At 33.8% G+C, this 23,072-nt stretch overlaps 1 protein-coding gene across 13 annotated transcripts in view; it reads left to right on the plus strand.

Annotated features, from left to right (window-relative positions):
* Window positions 1–909: 909 nt before the first annotated feature.
* LOC136346945 (acetylcholine receptor subunit alpha-like) overlaps window positions 910–23,072 on the plus strand; it is a 66,949-nt gene continuing 44,786 nt past the window's right edge. For 3 of the 13 annotated variants that reach the window (XM_066296512.1, XM_066296513.1, XM_066296522.1), the window contains exon 1: window positions 910–1,067. The gene's annotated coding sequence lies outside the window, so the exon portion shown is untranslated. Of the gene's footprint in view, window positions 1,087–22,576; window positions 22,595–23,072 lie in introns of those variants that run through there. The other 10 variants (XM_066296514.1, XM_066296526.1, XM_066296517.1 and 7 more) reach the window with 10 other exon arrangements.

Below are 23,072 nucleotides of genomic sequence, written 5' to 3' on the forward strand. Positions count from 1 at the left end.
CCTCAAATGGTCCAAAATGTGCGACAGCGATTTGAGCAAAACTGGTATTACTGTCTGGAAACTGGTGATCGTCACTTCGAACACTTAATTAACTAATACGTAGATAAACAAAAATTGCTAAACGCCTTAATTTTATTTTTACCACAGTCCTTAGCAATTTCATCACATCATCAATTCATACCAGATGATACATCTTTTGAGCTAATTTTTCCGGATTTCTTGAAAATCGCTTAATCAAAGTTGATCAAATAGGGTATCATTTTAACAAGAATGGTAAGACCTTTCAAACAAGGTACTACTCGACCCTACTTTTCATTTAAGATTTTAGGGGTTTAACTCACCCCGGCTAGCTAGCTGATGTGAAAGGAGCAAGTATACGTTTACAATGTGTCCCCCTCGGATACAAAGTCGACGCGTCCGAGCGTTTTTTAAATTTAAATTTCTAAATGCGCGGAAATGCCTCCGTTTCGTTTTTGATGCGTCACCCTGTATGACGAATTAACCTAAAATGTTTCCTCTTCCCAAATAAGTTTGAGGTCTCCGAGAGGTTTTTTCCCAAATTCTTTCAGCCGCTCCGAACTGTGCGTGTTTCGTTTCCAAGCTTATTGGCGATTAAAGCTAAGTGACGCGCCCCTAGATGTCACAACGTCACTCTAAGAAGCTTCAGCTTCAAAGCCGGCAAAAAACAAAATCATCTTCTCGTTTTATTTTCACCAAACTAAATCAGGAAACACCTTTCAATGGCCTGTCAAGCGACCATCGAAAAAGGCCCTTCAGCTCCTCCATCGTCACATTTAATCATGTTTCTCATTCAGCTTTACGAGCTAAACTGGATTGCCCTCATCCCAATGCCCTGCGTAGTGAGTTGCGCACATGGACTTAATAAGAAGAACTGGCAGGATGAACGAATATCTGGAAATTTGGGCCACAGTCTCGTGTGGTTTCAGGCATTATTGTTTACAAATTACGCTCCTTTGTTCCTAATAACAATTATGTATTAACTAATATTTAATCTCTCTAATAAGGAAATTGAGGTGATACGTTAAGTAAGCAGCATGCTTGTAGAAGTGAGTTCCTAATGCGTAGGTATTGGATAGATATAGAGTTTTATTCGTAAGTCTGTGAGTGCACAAGCATGACACAATGTTGTTGTACATACTTCAGAGCCATTTTTTTATAAATAAATTATGCTTAAGCATGCATTAGCACCTATTTAATAAAATATCAAGTTGTGTGTTAAATTATTAAATATGACTGCACTCTGATTTTTGAAATCTCGATAGGGTTATTTCGACTGCAAAGCTTCGATTTCCATTTTAGTAGCAAATAATCGTAACGTAAAACGGCCCTGTTAACAGAAATCAAAATTCTGTGCTATTACCCGCATTTCTATATTTCTTTGCCAGATTTCTTTTTAATATCGAGTCGAGATTTCAAGGATCGGCATGTTCCGAGCACGAGACTCATCCACAAATAGATATTTAATATAACGAACAAAAATAACCAGAACACCCTGTCGGATTTTGTTGTTGGCCTTTTTTATACCATACTGGAATACCTAAAACTAAATGGATAAAGCGAAATATGAAACTCAATGAATCAATGAAACAAAGTAATAATTAGCGCGTAATCGTAATCCCTAGTTTTTCTTACAAGAACGCTCCATTAACGTATACAGGGTGTCCCAAATAAAGTGAGTTCCATGGGGATTATGGTAGTGGTAAGAGATACAAGGTGACTCAAATTGGGAAAAAGAAGCGCATTTTTGTGCCCATTCAGAAAATGTTCTAAATTTAAAAATATGCACAAAGTTGATAAAATATGAGCAAAAAACTGAAAACTGCGATTTTCGAAAATCATAAATTATGAGTACACTGTTTGAGTAAATTATACCAAATTTGGCAGTTCTTTATTATCGACAACTGCCAATTGAATGGCGTTTTCAGAATTTTTTCAGGCCTTCTAGATTTCGAGAAATTATATTCAACTTTGTTATTTCTTATGGTCGCCATATTGGATTTTGGTGCCATCGAATAGACAATAAAAAAAGTTTTTTAACCATGTATCACAAAGGTGCCCTTGGACCTGCCAAAGTAAGAAAAATAAATAAAAACATTTTTCACCTTAGTAGGCTTAGAAACAAGTACTTTAGTGTTGCTATGGATACTTTCGTTACATACAACGAATGTCAACAAAAAGTCTTCACTATTGCTGTATTTGAGGTCAATTTTATTCAAATTTATTTTTCTTCAGGACCCGATAAGCAGTTGATCTAGGTATATCAATATTATATTCTATTTGACGCAGTGAGATGCGAGGGTTTTCAACAACACTTCCAACAACATCATTTTCAACATCTTCGTTAACCCTGCGTGTTCTGGTTTTCTTTTCAAATGATCCATACTTAAGTAGATTCACTCTAAGCCTATTAAATATTGCGTGCCCAGGTTGACGCCTCTCTGGATACCTCTGGAGATACATATTTTGAGCTCTACCTACATTTCTTCCACTTAAAATGTAACAGTTATTAATCTGCAGCTTTTCTTGATTTGAAAACCGTTCCATAATTTTATTACTTGAAAATTTCTGCCAAATGAAAGAGTAAAACTGATAAAAATGAAATAGAAAAAATAAAAATTGACCTCAAATACAACAATAGTGAAGACTTTTTGTTGACATTCGTTGTATGTAACGAAAGTATCCATAGCAACACTAAAGTACTTGTTTCTAAGGCTACTAAGGTGAAAAATGTGTTTATTTATTTTTCTTACTTTGGCAGGTCCAAGGGCACCTTTGTGATACATGGTTAAAAAACTTTTTTTATTGTCTATTCGATGGCACCAAAATCCAATATGGCGACCATAAGAAATAACAAAGTTGAATATAATTTCTCGAAATCTAGAAGGCCTGAAAAAATTCTGAAAACGCCATTCAATTGGCAGTTGTCGATAATAAAGAACTGCCAAATTTGGTACAATTTACTCAAACAGTGTACTCATAATTTATGATTTTCGAAAATCGCAGTTTTCAGTTTTTTGCTCATGTTTTGACAACTCCTGTGCATATTTTTAAATTTGGAACATGTTTTGAATGGGCACAAAAATGCGCTTCTTTTTTCTAATTTGAGTCACCTTGTATCTCTTATCGCTTACATAATCATTGAACTCACTTTATTTGGGACACCCTGTATACAGGGTTATTTAGATTCGACGCTCATCATTGGGATCTCAGTAACCATAAAAGGTAAGAGATAGATTAAAGTTGGGCAAAGTCATGTAATTTGGAGCTCAATAAAATGCTTTTTCAAAATTTGAAAAATTTCAATTACTTTCCGAGGTATCCGGAACAAACGAAATTTTGAAAAAAAGCTTCTTTTCTTTACTGAGATTATTTGAAGAGATAATTAAAAACGAATGTCACATCACCATTGTCACTTTTTCTCGTCTACAAAGTGATGTTATCATATTTTCAATTTGAGGTTTAAGTTTCCTGCAATCATCATCAAATTTGTTTTTTCTAATGAGCGCCATCTTGGATTTTTACATTTTTGAATTCAGTTTATTTTTTTGATTATTACGTCGTATCATGCTTTAATGTTCAGTATTTCACTTTGCTCAAAGTATTCAAAAAATTGATTTTAATGAAATGATGTATCACACATAAATGTTTTCTGATGTTTAATAAGTGTTTCGGTTAATAATGTCGATTATTATACAAAATTTGAACGTTTATTTCTATAACAAATTCAATTATTTTAATAGTCAAAATATTGGTCGTCGTTAGTAACGACTTTTTCCCATCTTTCCGTCAAAAAGTCGACTCCGTGCCAAAAGCATTTTTTGGTTTTGGAGGCCAACCAATTATCAAGCTAAATTTTTATTTTTCCGTGAGATTGGAGGTGCTGCTTTGAAAGTGCGTGTTACATTGAGCCGAATAAATGATTGTCCGAAGGGGCTAAATCCGGGAAGTATGGCGGGTGGGAGCAGGACGTCCCATTTAATGTTTTTCAAATATGTTTTTGCCGACTTTTCAACATGAGGCCGAGCATTATCCTGTTGAAAAATAACTCTATCGTGTCTTTGGGCATATTCCGGTCTTTTTTCCTCGGTTTCATTTTATCTATTGTTTTCGGTATCGATCGCTAGTAACCGTTTCAGCAATTCGTGAAACAATTCCCTTATTATCCTACTCAATACAAAGTAAAACCTTCTTTCTATGGATATTGTGTATTGATTGTGATGTCGATGGTTGGCCTGGATCTATCCATGATATTTTCAGTTTTGCGTTGTCAAAAATAAATCTATTTTTCATCACTTGTGATAACTCGATGTAAAAAACCCTTTCGTTTCTACCTGGCAAGCAAAACTTCACAAATGGTTTTTCGCCTTTCAATATATACTTGTATGGCACCCATTTTCCTTCCTTCCGAACTTTTTCCAGTGCATGTAGACGTTCGAAAAGGGTGGATTGGGCGGCATTCAAGGTTTCTCCCAATTGTTCCAACGTTTTAGTGGGATCCTCGTACAATAATTCTTGCAAATCAGCGTCTTGAAATTTCTTAGGCTGTCCTGGTCGATCCTCGTTTTTTATATCAAAATCGTCACTTTTAATGCGGTTAAATCATCGTTCACAACTTTTTTGTGATAGAGGGTGTTCACCGTACGCTTCAAGTAACCATCGACAACTTTCGGCAGCTGTTTTTTTTCAAATGAAAGAAGGTTGTTAAACTCCCCTGCAAAACGTCTTTACCTAACACGAAAGTCGTTACATCCAAAGCTGTGAAAACTATCTTTATTGCACAGTGACAATTAATAGCGATCCGGCTTTGAATGCGGCATGTTTACCTCTCAAAACGTTATCGATATCGCTAGTTTATGTTAACAAATGAATTAGAAACGCAATCTCTTAGGAAAATTGACATCATTAACCGAAACACCTATTGATTGCTTAAAAATGAATTTAAAAAATATAGATAAATAAAAATTCGCAACAAATGTTCAAAAATTTCTCATCCTTGTTCAATGCACAAGTTACAACATGTGCAGAAAAATATTAAATAGAAATAACTAGAAGCCCTGCAAAATATTTGTTTCTCATAGATTATTACTTCGGAATTTTGTATGACTATTGTTTTGGCGTAATTGGCTTAAACAACAAATTAATTTGAACGTAAATTTTCTAAACTTCATAATTTGGACTGACGAAAGCAACTTCATCAATTGTGGAATGTTTAATGGAAACAATGAGCATATCTGGTGTGTGCAATCAATGTCTCAAATCAAAATATTGCGAGCAACAATTATCAAGGCATTTGTAACATTAAGGTGACGCGACATCAGTCGAGCTATTAATAATATTGATTGTCACATTAACTTGTGCATTATCTCTTCAAATAACCTTAGTATAGAAAAAAATATTTTTTTTTTATTTCGTATTTTTACGGATATTTTCGGAAGTAATCGGAATTTTTCAACTTTTAAAAAGGCATTTTATTGAGCTTCAAATTGCGCAACTTTACCCTAATTCAATCGATCTCGTATCTCTTATGGTTACTGAGATCCCAACGATGAGCATCGAATCTGAATAACCCTGTATACTGAAAACGGTCAAGTTTAAACAAGTTTATATCGTTAAGGCTATGGTTGCAGCGAATGCGTCTTCCGACGAACTATCGTCGTTCTGACGAATATGTCCAAATGATGTTCGTCAGAACGTTGTGTTTATAGTAGATAACTTATCAGATGAATCCAGTTTCTCAAATGACTATGATAAATTGATTGTTTTTTTTTAATTTTATTTTATTATTTATTTATTTATTATTCGAAATAGTTTTTCTATCAGAAAATTGATGTAGTTAATAATTACCATTTTTTCATTAGATAATAATTTGCTTAAAATTTTACTAACTAGAAAGCGCAGATCAGTGTGTCAGAATAAAATGTCTGTATCAAGCTAAGTAAGTGAAGAATTTTTTTCACGTGTTATTTGAAGATTGAGGGATTTTATAAAATTCGCGAATATTTTACAATGACGTAAGAAACATTCTTTTACATTCCAGAAAGAATTCGAGAAAATATTTGTACGCAATGAAATTTTAGAGAATAGAGATCACCAAAAGAATTTTCTCGTTAATTTTCTCCCACGTGATATATCCCTGTTATGATATTGTTTATTTTCCATATCTCACCAACATCTCTTTTCATAGACAAGCGTTATGAGTTTTCGACTATATATTTGCCTTCAGTACTTCTGACGAACAAGTCAAAAAACCAATGTTCGTGAGTATTGTGATTAATTATTCGTAGGTAACACAACTGCAAGTATTGTACAGTATGATTCGTTTTTGGGGTCGGTCTGTGAAAAGTTCATTGATTGTGTGATTTAGTCCGGATTTTTTTTTTTTTTAATTAGAGAGTTCGATAAACTGTACATTTTCAGTAAAAATGGCTTGATTGATATAAATTCAAGACCTAATATGACAGTTTCTAAGAGCAAAATTTAAAAAATCATATTTGCCATTTTTTTAGAAAAAATCCGTGCACGCCACTGGATTGACCACTCTTCAAAACGGGCTTATACAAAATGTTAATGAACGATTTTTAGTAATAACGATTTCGTAGAAGAATAAAAAATGCACACTGGCTACTTACTTAAATCTTGTACTTTCTCTGGATATATTAAAGTCCAAACTGGTCATTCTAATACTATTTCGGGGATCGTCGTTAAAATATTGCAAAATTTGGTTGATATTTGAAGAAAAAGTCCATGACGTCCATTTTGCCTCGTTACTTCGACTTACCGGTCTATCTGGATGTCTGACTCTGTTGATTTCTGCATTCTGCCGCAACTTCTGCTACCGAGCGCACGTTGCCGCCAACAAGACGAACAATTTCCATTTCTTCTCTTACACTTAAATTTTCCATAATTATAATGATTAATAATTTAATTTCTATTAAGTTCAAGCAAATTCTAACATCGATGTAGACTTCATTTGTTTAACAGTTAAACACTTCACTTGTTCTCCATAGCCGACTATGAATTTTTGAAAATAAATAGACATCGACGGTGCATTTGTAATTCTTCTACAAAATCGTTATTACTCAAAATTTTTCATTAAAATGTTGTACAAGCCTGTTTTGAGGGACGACCAATCCAGTGGCGTGCAGACCTTTTCTTAAAAAATCGCTCATATGATTTATTAAAATTTTTCTCCTAGAAACTGTCATAGTAGACCTTGATTTTCATGTCAACCAGGCCATTTTTGCTGAAAATGTGTAGCTTATCAAGCTCTATAATAAAAAAAATTCCAGCTAAATCGCTCAATCAATAAACTTTTTACAGACTGACCCCAAAACAAATGGGCCACACTGTAGATACAGTATATTGTTGATATGTAGAGCAACTAATTAAAAATTTCGAATAAATATGTTTCCAAAAAGAAATTTTTTTAGAATTCATCAAATACAGGGTGTCCTCGAATTACGTGGCCAAAATAATACCGCAGATTGTTTGAGTGAAAATAAGTCGATTTAACTAAACTTCCCTCAGTCCAAAAGTTGATAATTATGGAGCTACAGGGTGTTAAAGTTGAAAAAAAAAATCACATTTTCTTTAATATCTTTCGATTTCTTTGAGTTAATTTCACGAAATTTCATATTTGAGGGTGTTTTAGGATACGAAATTCAAATTTATTAACGATTTAGTTGTTTCTTCTAGGGGGCGCCACAAGCGACCATTAGGACACATTTAAATCTCTGTAACTTTTTCGTGCCACGGTGTATATTATTTTGGTATTTAAAAACCTTTTTCCCTACCTTTTATACTTAGAAAAGGTATACTTTATTGACGTCGCTAGAAGCAACGGTTTTGGAGAAAAACGCATAATTCTAATGCGCTGCATATTTGCGTTGGCGCTTTTAAGTAAATAACTCAGTTGGCTATGTTTTTAATTGACATTTTAACACTTGAATTTGTTTCTCAAATGTCAGTTTTTCTTGTCAGTTTCGCTTCTTGTTCCTGTAAATATCCATAAGTATGGCCAATAAATTCACTTGTTCTGAAATGGTGGATATGCTGTTAGTTTATGGACTTTGCCGTTGTAATAGTCAAAAAAGTGTACGAGTTTACAAGGAAAAATATCCTTTCCGTAGAATTCCAAATCGGAAAACTTTTGTTAATATTGAAAGGCGTCTCCACGAAAATGGCAAGTTTGAACCTGGGCATGCAGATTCTGGACGCGGACGAACAATAAGTACAGTAGAATTGGAAGAAGAGGTTTTGGATGCTGTTCAAAGAAATCCAAAGGCCAGTACACGAGGTGTAGGACTGCAATTGGGAGTTTCGAAATCACTAGTTCATAAAGTTTTTCAAGAACAATTGTTGCACCTCTATCATATTCAAAAAGTTCAAGACCTACAATTGCCCGTGGATTCTGCTCAACGTTTAAATTTTTGTCGGTTTATAATCCACAAAAGAATCGAAAATCCAAATTTTAGTAAGAAAATTTTGTTCGCAGATGAAGCTGTTTTTACTAAATACGGTATTTTTAATATGCATAATGAACATGTTTATGCTTATGAAAATCCTCACGAGACAACAGTGACTCATTATCAGCATCGATTTAAAGTAAATGTCTGGGCTGGAATAGTAGATAATTTTATTGTTGGTCCCTTTGTAATGCCAGATACGCTGAATGGTGATAACTACTTGAACTTTTTAGTACAAACTCTACCTATCTTATTAGAAGATTTTCCTTTACTCCTTCGTCGTGATCTTTGGATTATGCATGATGGCGCACCTCCTCATTTTACTTTAAATGTAAGGCAACATTTAAATGAGGAATACCCACAACGTTGGATTGGAAGAGGAGGTGATGCACCTGTGAATTGGCCGGCTCGATTACCAGACTTGACACCCTGTGATTTTTTTTATGGGGTGCCTTGAAATCAAAAGTTTATGCATCTCCAGTTCATACGCGACAAGAATTGGAGGCAAGAATAATTCATGAAGTGGAATTATTGAAGAATACCCCTGAAATATTGTTTAGAGTACAATGTAATTTCTTAAAAAGGATGAACTTATGCATACAGGAAAATGGTAAACACTTTGAACATTTGTTATGATAGCAGATTAAATGAAAAAAAATTAAACCAACAATTTACATAAGTTAATTTAATTAATTATTAAGTGTTATTCTCGCTTGTTGTTGTTTCTTTGTTAATTATTATTTTTGTTTTCTATTTAATAATATCTGATTTTGAAAACTTATTGTTATACCTTTACTAATAATTATTTTTGAAAAACTTAATTTTTTTTAACGGAAAATAATTTTAAGGTAATTTGCATGCATCATCAGGCTTAGATTCATTTTTCTCCAAAACCGTTGCTTCTAGCGACGTCAATAAAGTATACCTTTTCTAAGTATAAAAGGTAGGGAAAAAGGTTTTTAAATACCAAAATAATATACACCGTGGCACGAAAAAGTTACAGAGATTTAAATGTGTCCTAATGGTCGCTTGTGGCGCCCCCTAGAAGAAACAACTAAATCGTTAATAAATTTGAATTTCGTATCCTAAAACATTCTCAAATATGAAATTTCGTGAAATTAACTCAAAGAAATCGAAAGATATTAAAGAAAATGTGATTTTTTTTTTCAACTTTAACACCCTGTAGCTCCATAATTATCAACTTTTGGACTGAGGGAAGTTTAGTTAAATCGACTTATTTTCACTCAAACAATCTGCGGTATTATTTTGGCCACGTAATTCGAGGACACCCTGTAGATTGCGTTTTGCGAAATAATTTTTTCGTTGTTTTGTTTGAATCATTGTTTGTTTCATTGAAATGGTTCATATGAAAAATAGCAAATTCTCCTTTTCTCAGATTAAAGTCGATTTCAACTGTTCAAATCAGACGGGACTTGTTGGGCACTCGACACATATTTCCCGATGAATTAAATAGTGTTTAACCATACATAACGTTGACGTGATGATCTGGCCTAGCTCAAAGCCCCGATCTGAACCACATAGAGAACCTTAGAGGAGAAATTCATAGAAGAAATCATGAAAAAAGGATGACAAAATAATAGATTTGTTTAAAGAAGTTTAAAATAATTGAAACTGAATATTAGAAGATTATATTGAAAAATTATTAAAGTCTATGAACAACAGATGTTGGGATAAATATCAGTAAGGGATATGTTACTAGACACTAAATAAAAGATTTAATTGTAAGGGCAAATATAATAAAATGTTGTAGTTGCCCTACTTTTAATCCATATTTTTTCTATTTACAGTTTAAAACTATTTAACAAAAAAACCTTAACGTTAATATATTTATTTTTAATTGTAATTAATAATTAATAAATTATATCAAAGTCATGTTGTTATAAAAAAAATCGAATTTAAAAAGTTACTTTATTTATGAGCGGCAGTGTATACACGATTATTCAGATTCGACGCTCATCATTGGGATCTCAGTAACTGTAAGAGATACGAGGTCACTTAAATTAGGGCAAAGTTGCACATTTTCGAGCTTTGTAAGATGCCGTTTGAAGAATTATAAAATTTCCATTACTCCGGAAATATACGGGAAAATACGAAATTTCTAAAAAAGCTTTTTATTTTTTTCGGGACACATTTGAAGAGATAATTGAAAATGGCTGGCACATTTTCGTAGTCACTTTTTTTCCTCGACAACGTGACAGTGTCAAATTGGGAATTCGACGTTTTGATTTTCCGAAACCATCATCAACTTTTTTTTTCTTATGGGCGCCTTCTTGGATTTTCACATTTTTGGATTCAGATTTTTTTTCCGGTTACGATGATATGTCACGTGTTACGGATTATTTGCAAGAACTATTTCCGGGGAGAATCATCTCAAATAATGGAGACATACATTGGCCGGCGCGCTCAGCGGATCTTTCTCCATTAGATTTTTATTTATAGGGAACTATGAAAGACCTTGTTTATAAATCTGTACCCACTGATAGTAATGAGTTGCGAAGAAATATCATAACCACTTTGAGGATCAAAATAAGGAGACGAGATGTTTTAAGATCAATTCACAACCTAAAAAGACGTGTCCGGCTGTGCTTAGAAGTGGATGGCGAAACCTTTGATCATCTCTTATTAAAATGAAATTATGTTAAAAATTATCAGAACAAAAGTATGTATGTTATTTCTAAAGTACTCTTTGCAAAAACAGGACTTGTGATAATTCTATCAAACGGCAAATCCGAATAATATTAACATCATCGTAATTGGAAAAAAAATCTTAATCCAAAAATGTGAAAATCCAAGATGGCGCCCATAAGAAAAAATAAAGTTGATAATGAGTCTTGAAAATCGAAACGTCGGATTCCAAATTTGACACTGTCATGTTGTCGAGAAGAAAAAGTGACTACAAAAATGTGCCAGCCATATTCAATTACCTCTTCAAATGAGTCCAGAAAAAAAAAACATTTTTTCAAAATATCGTTTTTTACTGATATCTCCGGAAGTAATCGAAATTTTTCAAAATTTAAAAAGGCGCTTTATTGAGCTCTAAATTGCACATCTTTGCCCCAATTTAATCGATCTCATATCTCTTATAGTTACCGACATCTCAATGATGAGCGTCAAATCTGAATAACCCTGTATAATCTGACTACTTGTGCGTCTTCAGTCGTATTCCGCAAAACGATAGTTCTTCAGAAAACACGTCTACTATAACCGTGGTCTAAATCATGTTTTTCGTTCATGTTAAAATAGGAGGGATAAAAAAAATGATCTAATGAAGTAAAAATCATTCAGTATATTTGTAACAAGACTTCAACATTTTCTAACGTATAGTCAGGCTCAAAAATATTCGAACGCTAGTTAAACGTTTGTAAAACATGATATTTTAGAGTTAAATGTTGAAAAATAAAAACTGATTTTTTATAATGATTTATAATATCGTTTACAATAAAGGCATATTTCTGATATCTGAAAAACATCGAACAACAAAAAAAAATGGTTACGAAGAGCCAAAAATAGTCGGACGATCCAATTTAAGCTCTCTAATAATGACACCTGCAGCTGGGGTGCCTCCTTTTACGTACACGTCGGAGATTTATTGGTCCTTAAGTTATAAAGTGTAACATTGAGAGCTGATAATAAGACGAAGGGCAGGCTGACAGGGCCATCTTAAGACAAAGCACTGTTGAACGAGGTCGCTACCACCAAGGGCGCCATCGAGAGGCCATGTGTGCGAGCTTTTCTTGGGAAACAGAGACTAGCAGGTCCTTTATCGCTCGGATTTGAAGGACTCACGAGATCTGGAAAGAGTCGAGACCAAGAAGGGACAAGCAAATAATGTTTGGAAAGGATGAGAAGCGCTCGTGTGGAAGCGAATTCGTTGGTTTTGCCCTTTCTGTTCTTGCTATTAAAAGAAAACAAATACTTTATATCATCATGGAAAATCTCTCTAATGATGATCCGACATACAGTCAGTCACATAAGTCTACGTACACCTAGCAAATTCGTATTATTTCATAGTTAGAATCATGATCCAAAAAATATTTTTAAATATATTGAAATCCTCTCATAAATGATTATTATTGATAATTAAAAATTTGGGTTTCGATTAATAGGTTGGAAGAAAAAAAATTAAAATCAAAATTTCCGATCTCACAAAAGTGAACATACAGGTAAAAATACCACAAATATTAAAATTTTTTTTGGGCTTCATAGATTTCATCGCAAAAATATGCACACATAATATTTTAGTCTAGTGTAAAATTTTCAATAAAACACATTAAATCGAATTTTGAATCTCTAGCATCATAATGCGAAGAGAAATTGCAAAAAAATAATTAGAGAATTAATAGTTTCATTACGAAACGAAGGAAAATCTTATGGTGACATAGCGAAAATTGTCAAGTTAGCTCGTTCTACAGTGCACACTATCATAAAAAACTTTAATTTATTAAATTCAACTAATAATAAACCCCGATCTGGAAGCCCTAAAAAAATGAGCCTCCGCGAAATTCGTATTATTATTAGAAAAGTTGCATTAAACCCGAAAATTAGTGCTCCGAAATTGGCTGATCAAGTTCGAAGAGAAACTAGTAAACGTGTCAGTGCCGAAACTATAAGAAGAGTTCTGAGATCAAAGGGATTTCATGGGAGGGTTCCTAGGAAAAAGCCCCTAATCTCACAGCAAAATAGAAGAAAACGCCTAGAATTTGCAAAAAAGTATTTAGAAAAGGGTCTTCAGTTTTGGAGTTCGGTCTTGTTTACTGATGAAAGTAAGTACAATATTTTTGGTTCCGATGGTAAAGGAGAAATATGGCGAAAAGCTAATGAAGAGCTGAAACCCGAAAACTTGGTACCCACAGTCAAGCATGGCGGAGGCAATATAATGGTATGGGGCTCAATGTCTGCGGCTGATGTGGGAAATTTGGTTTTGATTGAAGGTGTAATGGGTCATCGGAAGTATCTCCAAATTTTCCGTGATAATTTATTACCATCAGGTGAACATTCGGGATTAGGAAACCAATGGATATTCCAACAAGACAACGATCTCAAACATACCGTCCTGGTTGTCAAAGAATGGCTCCTTTACAACGTGCCCAAGCAACTTCATTCTCCTCCGCAGTCGCCAGACATGAACTCTATGGAACACCTATGGGACGAATTAGAGCGAGGGGTGCGAAATTACGAAGTTTCAGGGAAAGGATCACTAAAAAGAGCATTAACTTCGGCTTGGGGTGAAATTACCTCAGATGTCACAAGAAATTTGGTTTCATCTATGCCCAGAAGATTGCAAGCAGTTGTAGATGTAGAAGGTGGACCAACAAAATATTAATTTTTTGTTTTCTTTAAGTATAATAAAATTTATCTGCTGTATGCTCACTTTTGTGAGATCGGAAATTTTGATTTTAATTTTTTTCTTCCAACCTATAAATCGAAACCCAAATTTTTAATTACTAATAATAATGATTTATGAGAGGATTTCAGTATATTTAAAAATATTTTTTGAATCATGATTCTAACTATGAAATAATACGAATTTGCTAGGTGTATGTAGACTTATGTGACTGACTGTATATTTATTTACACTTCTGTGCTTAGTACGGCTTAAAATTGTTATAATAGGACTCATGGTTAAAAAAACACACGTGTGAAGTTAAGAAAATTAATGGTATTCGATTGTGAAAAAGGTCGCTCGTACAGTAAAATTGCTTCCATACTGAAATTAAGCAAGTGTACAGTTGGAGATATTATATCATAATATAAAAATGAAGACACATTCAATTTTGTTCCATAAACAGGTCGCTTAAATGTGTTGAATGTAAGAAACCCATGTCTTTTGCAGTTAAAAGTGAAACAAGTTCCCAAAATATAGATAAACTGTTAAATCTTTTAAAACAAACCCCTCGATCCAGTGTCGAGAACATGAACACTTAAAACGAATTTCAACTTCATCAGGATAACGATCCCAAACATAATGCAAGGAAAGTAACAGAATGGCCAATCTTTAAATGCTCAAAAGCGATGAAAACTCCGGCGTAGCTCCCCGATCTCAACCCTGTTGAAAAAGTATGGCATTTTCTGGAAACGCAGATCGGAAAATACGAAATTACTAATAAGGCAGCATTGAACGAAATGAAGGACATCCAAAGTACTCAATATTATTTGGATTTTGCTTAAACATACAATAACGATAAAATCGTTCCAATATTTAGGAATATTTTGGAATAATATCAGGACAAATTTGTTCATTATTTAAGGAGTTTTTTGCTGTTCCGATTATTTATTATATATCAAATACATAGTAAGCGACATCGAAACCTGAACAGCCACAAAAAATATACCCATTTTGTGCATTTATGATGCCATAAAAAGATACGATTACATTTTCAGTTTTGACGGTTTGCATGTATAGATTTTTTTTATTTTTACGAAATATAGAAAAGTTACCCCGAACAAGGACCCCAGGGATCGCCGCTCTCACCATTCCTATACAGGGTGGGGCACCAAGAGCGCCTCGGAGTATTACTTCCTTAATAATAATTTGATCGAAAATTGTTTTTAGAGGTGTATGTAGGACCTTACAAGGTACATTTTAAAAATATTTTCATTTATACAGGGTGTATATAAAAAAAGATACATCTCAAACATATGTTTTTTTAATAGAACACCCTGTATTTTAGTACATATTTGGAATTATAAGAAGAAAATAGTACAAGTTTGTATAACACACATTGGGTTTAAAACAATCGTTTCTCGAGAAATTTTAGAAAATATTAAAATGCAAGAGTTAAGAAAATTTTTTTTTGTTAGGTGAAATGAGTTACTTAGCTATTATTTTTTTACTATTACTTCTTAAGTACAAACTAATCATCAAACTAGAATAAATTATTTACTAAACTGATATACAGGGTAAGCAAAAAGAATGGTCAAATTTTATTCCCTTATAATTTAGCATAACTTTTTTATTTCAAATAATGGAATATATACATTTTTATGTATTACTTAGAATCACTAATTAATTCCCTTTCAATTGATACTATAGTGTTCTATACCTATCTTTTACCGTTTTCCCATAATATGAAATTTTATTTAATTTTCAATAATAACATTAAATAATACAAATTATGCCTTGGATTGGTTGCTATGGTTATTAAAGAAAGTTAAAGAAAGCTAATTATAGAGGACGAATTTTAAAAGTATTTATTAAAGTTTAACAGATTCCCAAAAAAATTTAAAATTTACAGTAAATATTCGAAATGATGGCCATCATTTTCAATACATAATTGAATACGTTTTTGAAAAGAAAATTTCACTTTTGATAACATGTCTGGTGTTATTTCTTTGAATGCATTTTGAATTCGAATTTTCATGTCCTCCTTTGTTGTTGGTGATAATTTGTACACTACATCTTTAATGTAGCCATCATTTCGAACATTTACTGCATATTTTAAATTTTTTTGGGAATCTGTTAAACTGTAATAAATACTTTTAAAATTCGTCCTGTATAATTAGCTTTCTTTAATAACTATAGCAACCAATCCAAGGCATAATTTCTATTATTTAATGTTATTATTGAAAATTAAATAAAATTTCATATTATGGGAAAACGGTAAAAGATAGGTATAAAACACTATAGTATCAATTGAAAGGGAATTAATTAGTGATTCTAAGCAATACATAAAAATGTATATATTCCATTTGAAATAAGAAAGTTATGCTAAATTATAAGGGAATAAAATTTGACCATTCTTTTTGCTTACCCTGTATATCAGTTTAGTAAATAATTCAATATAGTTTGATGATTAGTTTGTACTTAAGAAGTAATAGTAAAAAAATAATAGTTAAGTAACTCATTTCACCTAGCAAAAAAAAAATTTCTTAACTTTTGCATTTTTATATTTTCTAAAATTTCTCGAGAAGCAATTGTTTTAGACCCAATGTGTGTTATACAAACTTGTACTATTTTATTCTTATAATTCCAAATATGTAATAAAATATAGGGTGTTCCATTAAAAAAAACATATGTTTGAGATGTATCTTTTTTATATACACCCTGTATAAATGAAAATATTTTTAAAATGTATCTTGTAAGGTCCTACATACACCTCTAAAAACAATTTTCGATCAAATTATTAATAAGGACGTAATACTCCGAGTCGCTCTTGGTGCCCCACCCTGTATAATGTGTTAGGTACTTGAATAAGTTCTCGCTGTTTCGTCGCAGATACCATTATCAAAATTAGGTGTTTTTAATTTTAAATGATAACGCATTTACAAGGAAGTACTATCAGTAAGGTTGAACTTCAGCGTTTGTTAGTTCGCCATAGTGTAAACAACGCTTTTTTCTTAATTCTATAAATGTCGAGTTTTGTATCAACAGAAGTGTATTTGCGTGGAATTAATTTTATTGCACTACTTTTTGCGAAAAAAAACTGCTGCTGAAGCTCATAGAATTCTTGTGGAGACCTACGGCGACCATGGTCGCCAGACCATTTTGCCAGTTTCTGCCAAGAAACAACATGCAGAAATTAGTTTAGACGCTTCAAAAATTATGATTTTAATGTTGAAGATAAAGCACGCTCTGGCGCTCAGAAATGGTTTAAAGACCGAAAATTGGAGCTCTTACTTGATGAAGATTCATGTCAAACACAAGCTGTTCTTGCAGAATCATTAGGAGTTGATAACACAACCATTTCCACGCTGTTAAAGGCATAAGGAATGATCCAAAAAGAAGGAAATTGGGTACCGTACGAATTGAAGCAGCGAGACGTCGAGCGGCGCTTGTTTGCATATGAAGAACTGCTCAAAAGGCGGAAAAGAAAAGATTTCTTGCATCGTATCGTAACTGGTGATGAAAAGTGGATACACTACGAAACACCGTTGGATAATTCCGTCCCTGCTTCGACATCAAAGGAAAAACCGAATATCCATAGTTCCAAACTCTTGCTCTGTATTTGGTGGGATCAGCTGGGCGTGGTGTATTATCAGCTGCTCAAACCCAACGAGACTATCATGGGAGATCGTTATAGGTTACAATTGATGCGTTTAAGCCGAACATTAAAACAAAAACGGCCGCAATGCGAGGACAGACACAATAAGGTGATTTTACAGCATGATAACGCTCGGCCACACTTTGCAGAATCTGTCAAAACATACATGGAAACGCTCAAATGGGACATCCTACCACACCCGCCGTATTCACCAGATATTGCTCCGTCCGACTACCGCTTATTCCGCTGCATGGCACATGGCCTAGCTGAACAGCACTTTCATTCTTATGAAGATAGCAAAAAATGGCTTCATTCTTGGATAGCTTCAAAAGACTTTTCGTTTTTCCGACGTGAAATTAGTGTGCTGGGAAAAAGATGGTGGCTCGTGATGGACAATACTTTGAATGATGAGTTCCTTTCCAATTTTTCTCAATAAAGTAGTCATTTTCACGAAAAAACAGCGAGAACTTATTTAATATACTGCCTTGACATATACAATTAAAATTTATTGTTATTACTATTATTTTATTAATTTATTATTATTTATTATTTAGATGACAAAAGACATATAGACCACAGAGCGTACATACTACAATACGCCGATGACACAGCCCTTGTGGTACACGACAAAACGACAGAGAAAGCAGTCGGAAAACTTCAGAAACTAGTGAACGACACCATGAAATGGTTATACAGATGGAGACTAAAACCAAATGTCAACAAAAACCAACTGCTACTTTTGAATCATCAGATTAACTCACCAAACTCACCTACAATAACGTTAGGCGGTCACATGACGGAGCCAAGCAATGACGTAAAATACCTTAGAGTAACAATCGGCAAAAAACTATTGTTCACTAAACATGTACAGAACATGAGAACAGAAATTCTCAGAAGGGCGAAACATTTTCGGTCGCTGACATACAAAGACAAGAGAATCAGTCCAGAGAATGCCACCAAAATATACAAAGCTATATGCAGACCATTACTGGACTATGGTCACGAGTTGAGGGCCAATGCAACAAATAAGACCAAACGATACATGCAAACAACAGAACAGATTGCACTTAGACTGATCACGAAGATCAGATACCCTGGAAACCCACTACACAACCCATCAAACCAACTGCTGTATGAACGTACGTACATGACAAGAATAACTGAAAGATTATTACAGCTGCAGGCCAAATGGAAAGACAACCCACGCAATTGGACAATACTGAACCCACTTTGTCCGGCAGGACAGATGAAATAAGCATTATTCCGTCTTCCGTTAAAACCCTTACTAGAATGCTATTGGCAGCAGCGCTTTTCTATATTTTTTGAGTTTTCCTTTTGATCTTTGTATTTTTATGTTTTCCATCATTTTTCTCGTTCTAGTGAAATGTGTTAGCAAAATAGAATAATTGTATAACAGGGGCAGAAAGACCAAATGGTCTATAGCCCGTTCCTTTGGGAATAAAGATGAGTTATACAGGGCGTCTCTAAAAGGCCTTTACACCGCTCTACCATAGGTAGCTGAGATCAAAATATAACGATTTAACCAAATTTGCCTTAGTCCAAAAATTGATAATAACCGAGCTACAGGGTGGCAAAGTTGAAATGTAAGATTTAATTTTTAGTCATAATTCTTAAACGGCAGGAGGAAAACTCATGAAATTTTTTACAAAGGAGTTTTTCGATATGAGGAATTCATATATGTAAACAAAATTTATGTAAATCGTAGAGGGCGACACATACGCATTAGGTACCTGTTTAGGTCCTTAAAGCTTTTTTTTTGTAACGGTAAACCACTTTTGGGTGAAAAAACGTATTTGTGCGGTGTTTTTGCACAAAAAAGGTATAACTTAATCAAATCGCTAACTACAACCATTTTTGATAGAAATGCTTCTAAAGTAAATGCAAAAAATGCATACTTTTTCCAATCTCAATCTCTTCAAGTCTATTTTTAGTTGCTACGGAAGAATTATTATTGTTGTTGCAGTCGAATTGATCTTCCCTAAAGTGATAAAGTATTTTTGTAAGACTTTTCATTTTGCGCTTTTAAGTTTAGTGGTAAAAATAAATTTTGATTTTTATTTACATTATGGCGGTGCACTATACCAATGCAGAATACACCGATATAGTATTGGTATTTGGATTCTGTCAAGGAAATGGTCGAGAATGCGTTCTAGCTTATTCTAAAAGATTCTCTCATCGTAGAGTTCCAAGTCATCCAACTTTTGCTGCTGTAGAGAGACGCCTTAGAGAGAGTGGCCGCTTTGCATCTCAAACAGCAGATAGTGGATGACAGCGTTGTGTAAGAGCTCCTGAAGTTGAAGAACAAATCTTAGAACGTGTGGGAAAAGATCCAGAACTCAGTACTAGGCAAATCGGGAGAGAACTAGCATTTTCTAAAGATGTTGTTCATCGAGTGCTTACAGAACAATTGCTATACCCATACCACAAAACACCAGTACAAGATCTTCTACCACAGGATCTGGAATATCGTTTACATTTCTGCCAGTTTGTCATGTTACCAAGGGAGGCTGACGTTAATTTTGGAAGAAATGTTTTGTTTTCTAACGAAGCTGGTTTCAGAAGGGAGGGAATTACCAACTGCTACAACGAAAATGTGTATGCGGATGAAAACTCACACGCCATCAGAACTGTGCATTTTTAAGAGGAATTTAGAATTCACGTTGGGGCTTGAATACTTGATAATGTTATCATTGGTCCAGTTATTCTTCCTCAGCGATTAATCAGAGAAATTTATTTACGACATCTACAAAATACACTACCAGGTTTGCTGGAAGATGTTCCTCTGCAACAAAGAGACAGAATGTGGTTTATGCATGATGGCGCTCTACCTCGTTTCGCATTAGTCGTCAGGAATTATTTGAATCAGCAGTATCCAAATAAATGGATTGATAGAGGTAATGACACTCCCGTATACTGGCCACCACGTTCCCCGGATTTAAATCCATTAGATTTTTTTTGTGGGGACATCGTAAGTCCGTGGTGTACCGAACACCTGTTACTACTCAAGAAGAACTTTGACAACGAATTCAAAATTTAGTAAATTATCTTCGGGGTAATAACGAAATAATGCACAAAATACACTTTAATTTTATTCGTCGCATTAATCATGTACGCGTGTAAATGGTAGACATTTTGAACAGTTACTTAAGTAATTTTTTACAGCATTTTTTAACATTAACAAATTAAAATTTAAAAAATATTCATTAAAATAATTACATTCTTTTGCATTAACTTTAGAAGCGTTTCTCTCGAAAAGACCTTTTTTAAGCAAAAACACCGCGCAAATACGTTTTTTCATCCAAAAGCGGTTTACCGTTACAGACAAAAAAGCTTTAAGGACCTAAACAGGTACCTAATGCGTATGTGCCTCCCTCTATGATTTACATAAATTTTGTTCGCAGATATGAATTCCTCATGTCGAAAAACCTCCTTATAGAAAATTTTATGAGTTTTCCTCCTGCCGTTTAAGAATTATGACTAAATATTAAATCTACATTTCAACTCTGCCACCCTGTAGCTCGGTTATTATCAATTTTTGAACTAAGGCAAATATGGTCAAATTGTTATATTTTAATCTCAGTTACCTATGGTAGAGTGTTGTAAAAACCTTTTAGAGACACCCTGTATATATATAGAAAGACTAACTTTAGATGCCACAACTGCCAGACGAGTTCGCAGAATGACACCACTTCAAGATCGTTCCCTAAGATTGTCGGGTATATGGGATCGATTCTTTACCATCAGAGCAAGTACCAATCGGTGGTTTGCAGATTACGGCAGAGTAATTGGAATGCGAAATTTATATCCATGAATCATAAGCTTTGGTACATGTTCATGTCGATCACGATTTGTCTTACCTTTAACCCCGGGAGCACAAACAAAGCGATATGTATAGAGTAAACAACGATTAGCCAGGAGAGAAGGATACGACGCAATAGTCTTCAGCGACAAATCCAGGTTCTGTTTGGACATGGATAACGGCCAGGCAAGGGTTGGAAAGCGGCGGGGCCTGTAGGTCTAGGTCACCCTGAGTCTTTATTAGACGCAATATGACAAGACACCAGTACATCCGAGAGATAGTGAAATTTTATCTGGTTCCATACTCAAGAACTATAAAATTCTATCTTTTAACAGGATAATGCCCGACGACACATAGCGTTGGAGTACTTTTAACAAGCTCAGATTGAACTGCTTCTTTAGCCTCCAAAATCTCCAGATTTGTCTCCAATCGAACTCGTGTGGGACATCGGTAAGAAATTGCGAACTTTATCGCCTCCCTCTTAAACTCTTGCAATCCTTCGACATGACAGGAGAGTGTCCTGGAATGAAATACCCCAGGAAGATATTAACTACCTTATCAGGAATACGCCTGCGTGCATTAATGAATGTATCAGAAGTCCTGGCGCATCAACACATTAATAATTATAAAATCCCCAGTTAATGGATTAAGATTATCCAATTTACTTAGTGCTTTAATCATTTACTTACTTTGACCCCTCCGGTGTTTGTACAAAATATTATCAAAATTGGAACTTATTTACCGGGTGTTCGGGTTTCAATGTCACTTAGTATGTGCATTTATTGTATATGATTTCATGCATCATAATAAAAAAATCTTTTAGTATTTTTTAACTTTTAAACTTCAAATATGAGGTTTTGAAACGTTCAGCTAGGCTGTGAACGTTTTTGGGTCCGAATGTACATCGTATTGGTACGAGAGAAAAAGTTGCTAGAAAAGTAGAAAATAACATTCGCTATGCTCATGACTTACAATCCCGATTATTAGTGGCAGTAATTAATAAACTTGTTCGATAAACGACTAGTATTAATATGCGCATATGTTCTCCATTTGGTAATATTTTAAACTTCACATACATTTTAACGCAGAATGGCACACATTTGCAGCATCCGCCATCTTTATCCAGAAAGAAATCCAGAAGAGTTTCATAAAGTTTATTGAAATAACCAAATAGTTATAATTTTCTATTTTAATAATATAAGAATCAAACGTCTAGAAATAGCATCAGAATAATACAGTATTACAGGGCAAATAAAAAAGGCTTTCAAAACAGGTGAAAAATCCAGGTCAGTAATCGAAAAATATTTATATTTATGTTATGAATCTAATGATAATTTCAATGGTCACAAAAAAATGACAGTTTTTGTCTTATTTATCTGATCTTATTTGTGGTATTACTTAACCACCGTATTTATTTAAAAACGTTGAAAATTGCAATTTTATACGTATTATGTTAGTTAAAATTGCTTTTAAGACGATGATTTAATGCAAAATAATAGAGCTATGATATAAAATATTGATTTTTGTATTGGAACACTGTAGTACAGGGTCTCTAAAAAATGCGGAAAAAATGCTCCTACAAATTCCTGAGACTAAAATATGATGATCTAACCCAACTTACCTCAGTCCAAAAGTGGTTTCGGAGATACAGAGTGTCAAAAGTTCAATTTGGTTTCAGTTTTTCACAAATATTTTTTTTAATAACTGGTGTATTATCACAATATTCGGCTAGGGCGGGTTTTTGGGGTGACAATTTGAAATCTG

The sequence above is a fragment of the Euwallacea fornicatus genome, chromosome 25 (assembly GCF_040115645.1).
Source record: "Euwallacea fornicatus isolate EFF26 chromosome 25, ASM4011564v1, whole genome shotgun sequence".
Taxonomy (NCBI): domain Eukaryota; kingdom Metazoa; phylum Arthropoda; class Insecta; order Coleoptera; family Curculionidae; genus Euwallacea; species Euwallacea fornicatus.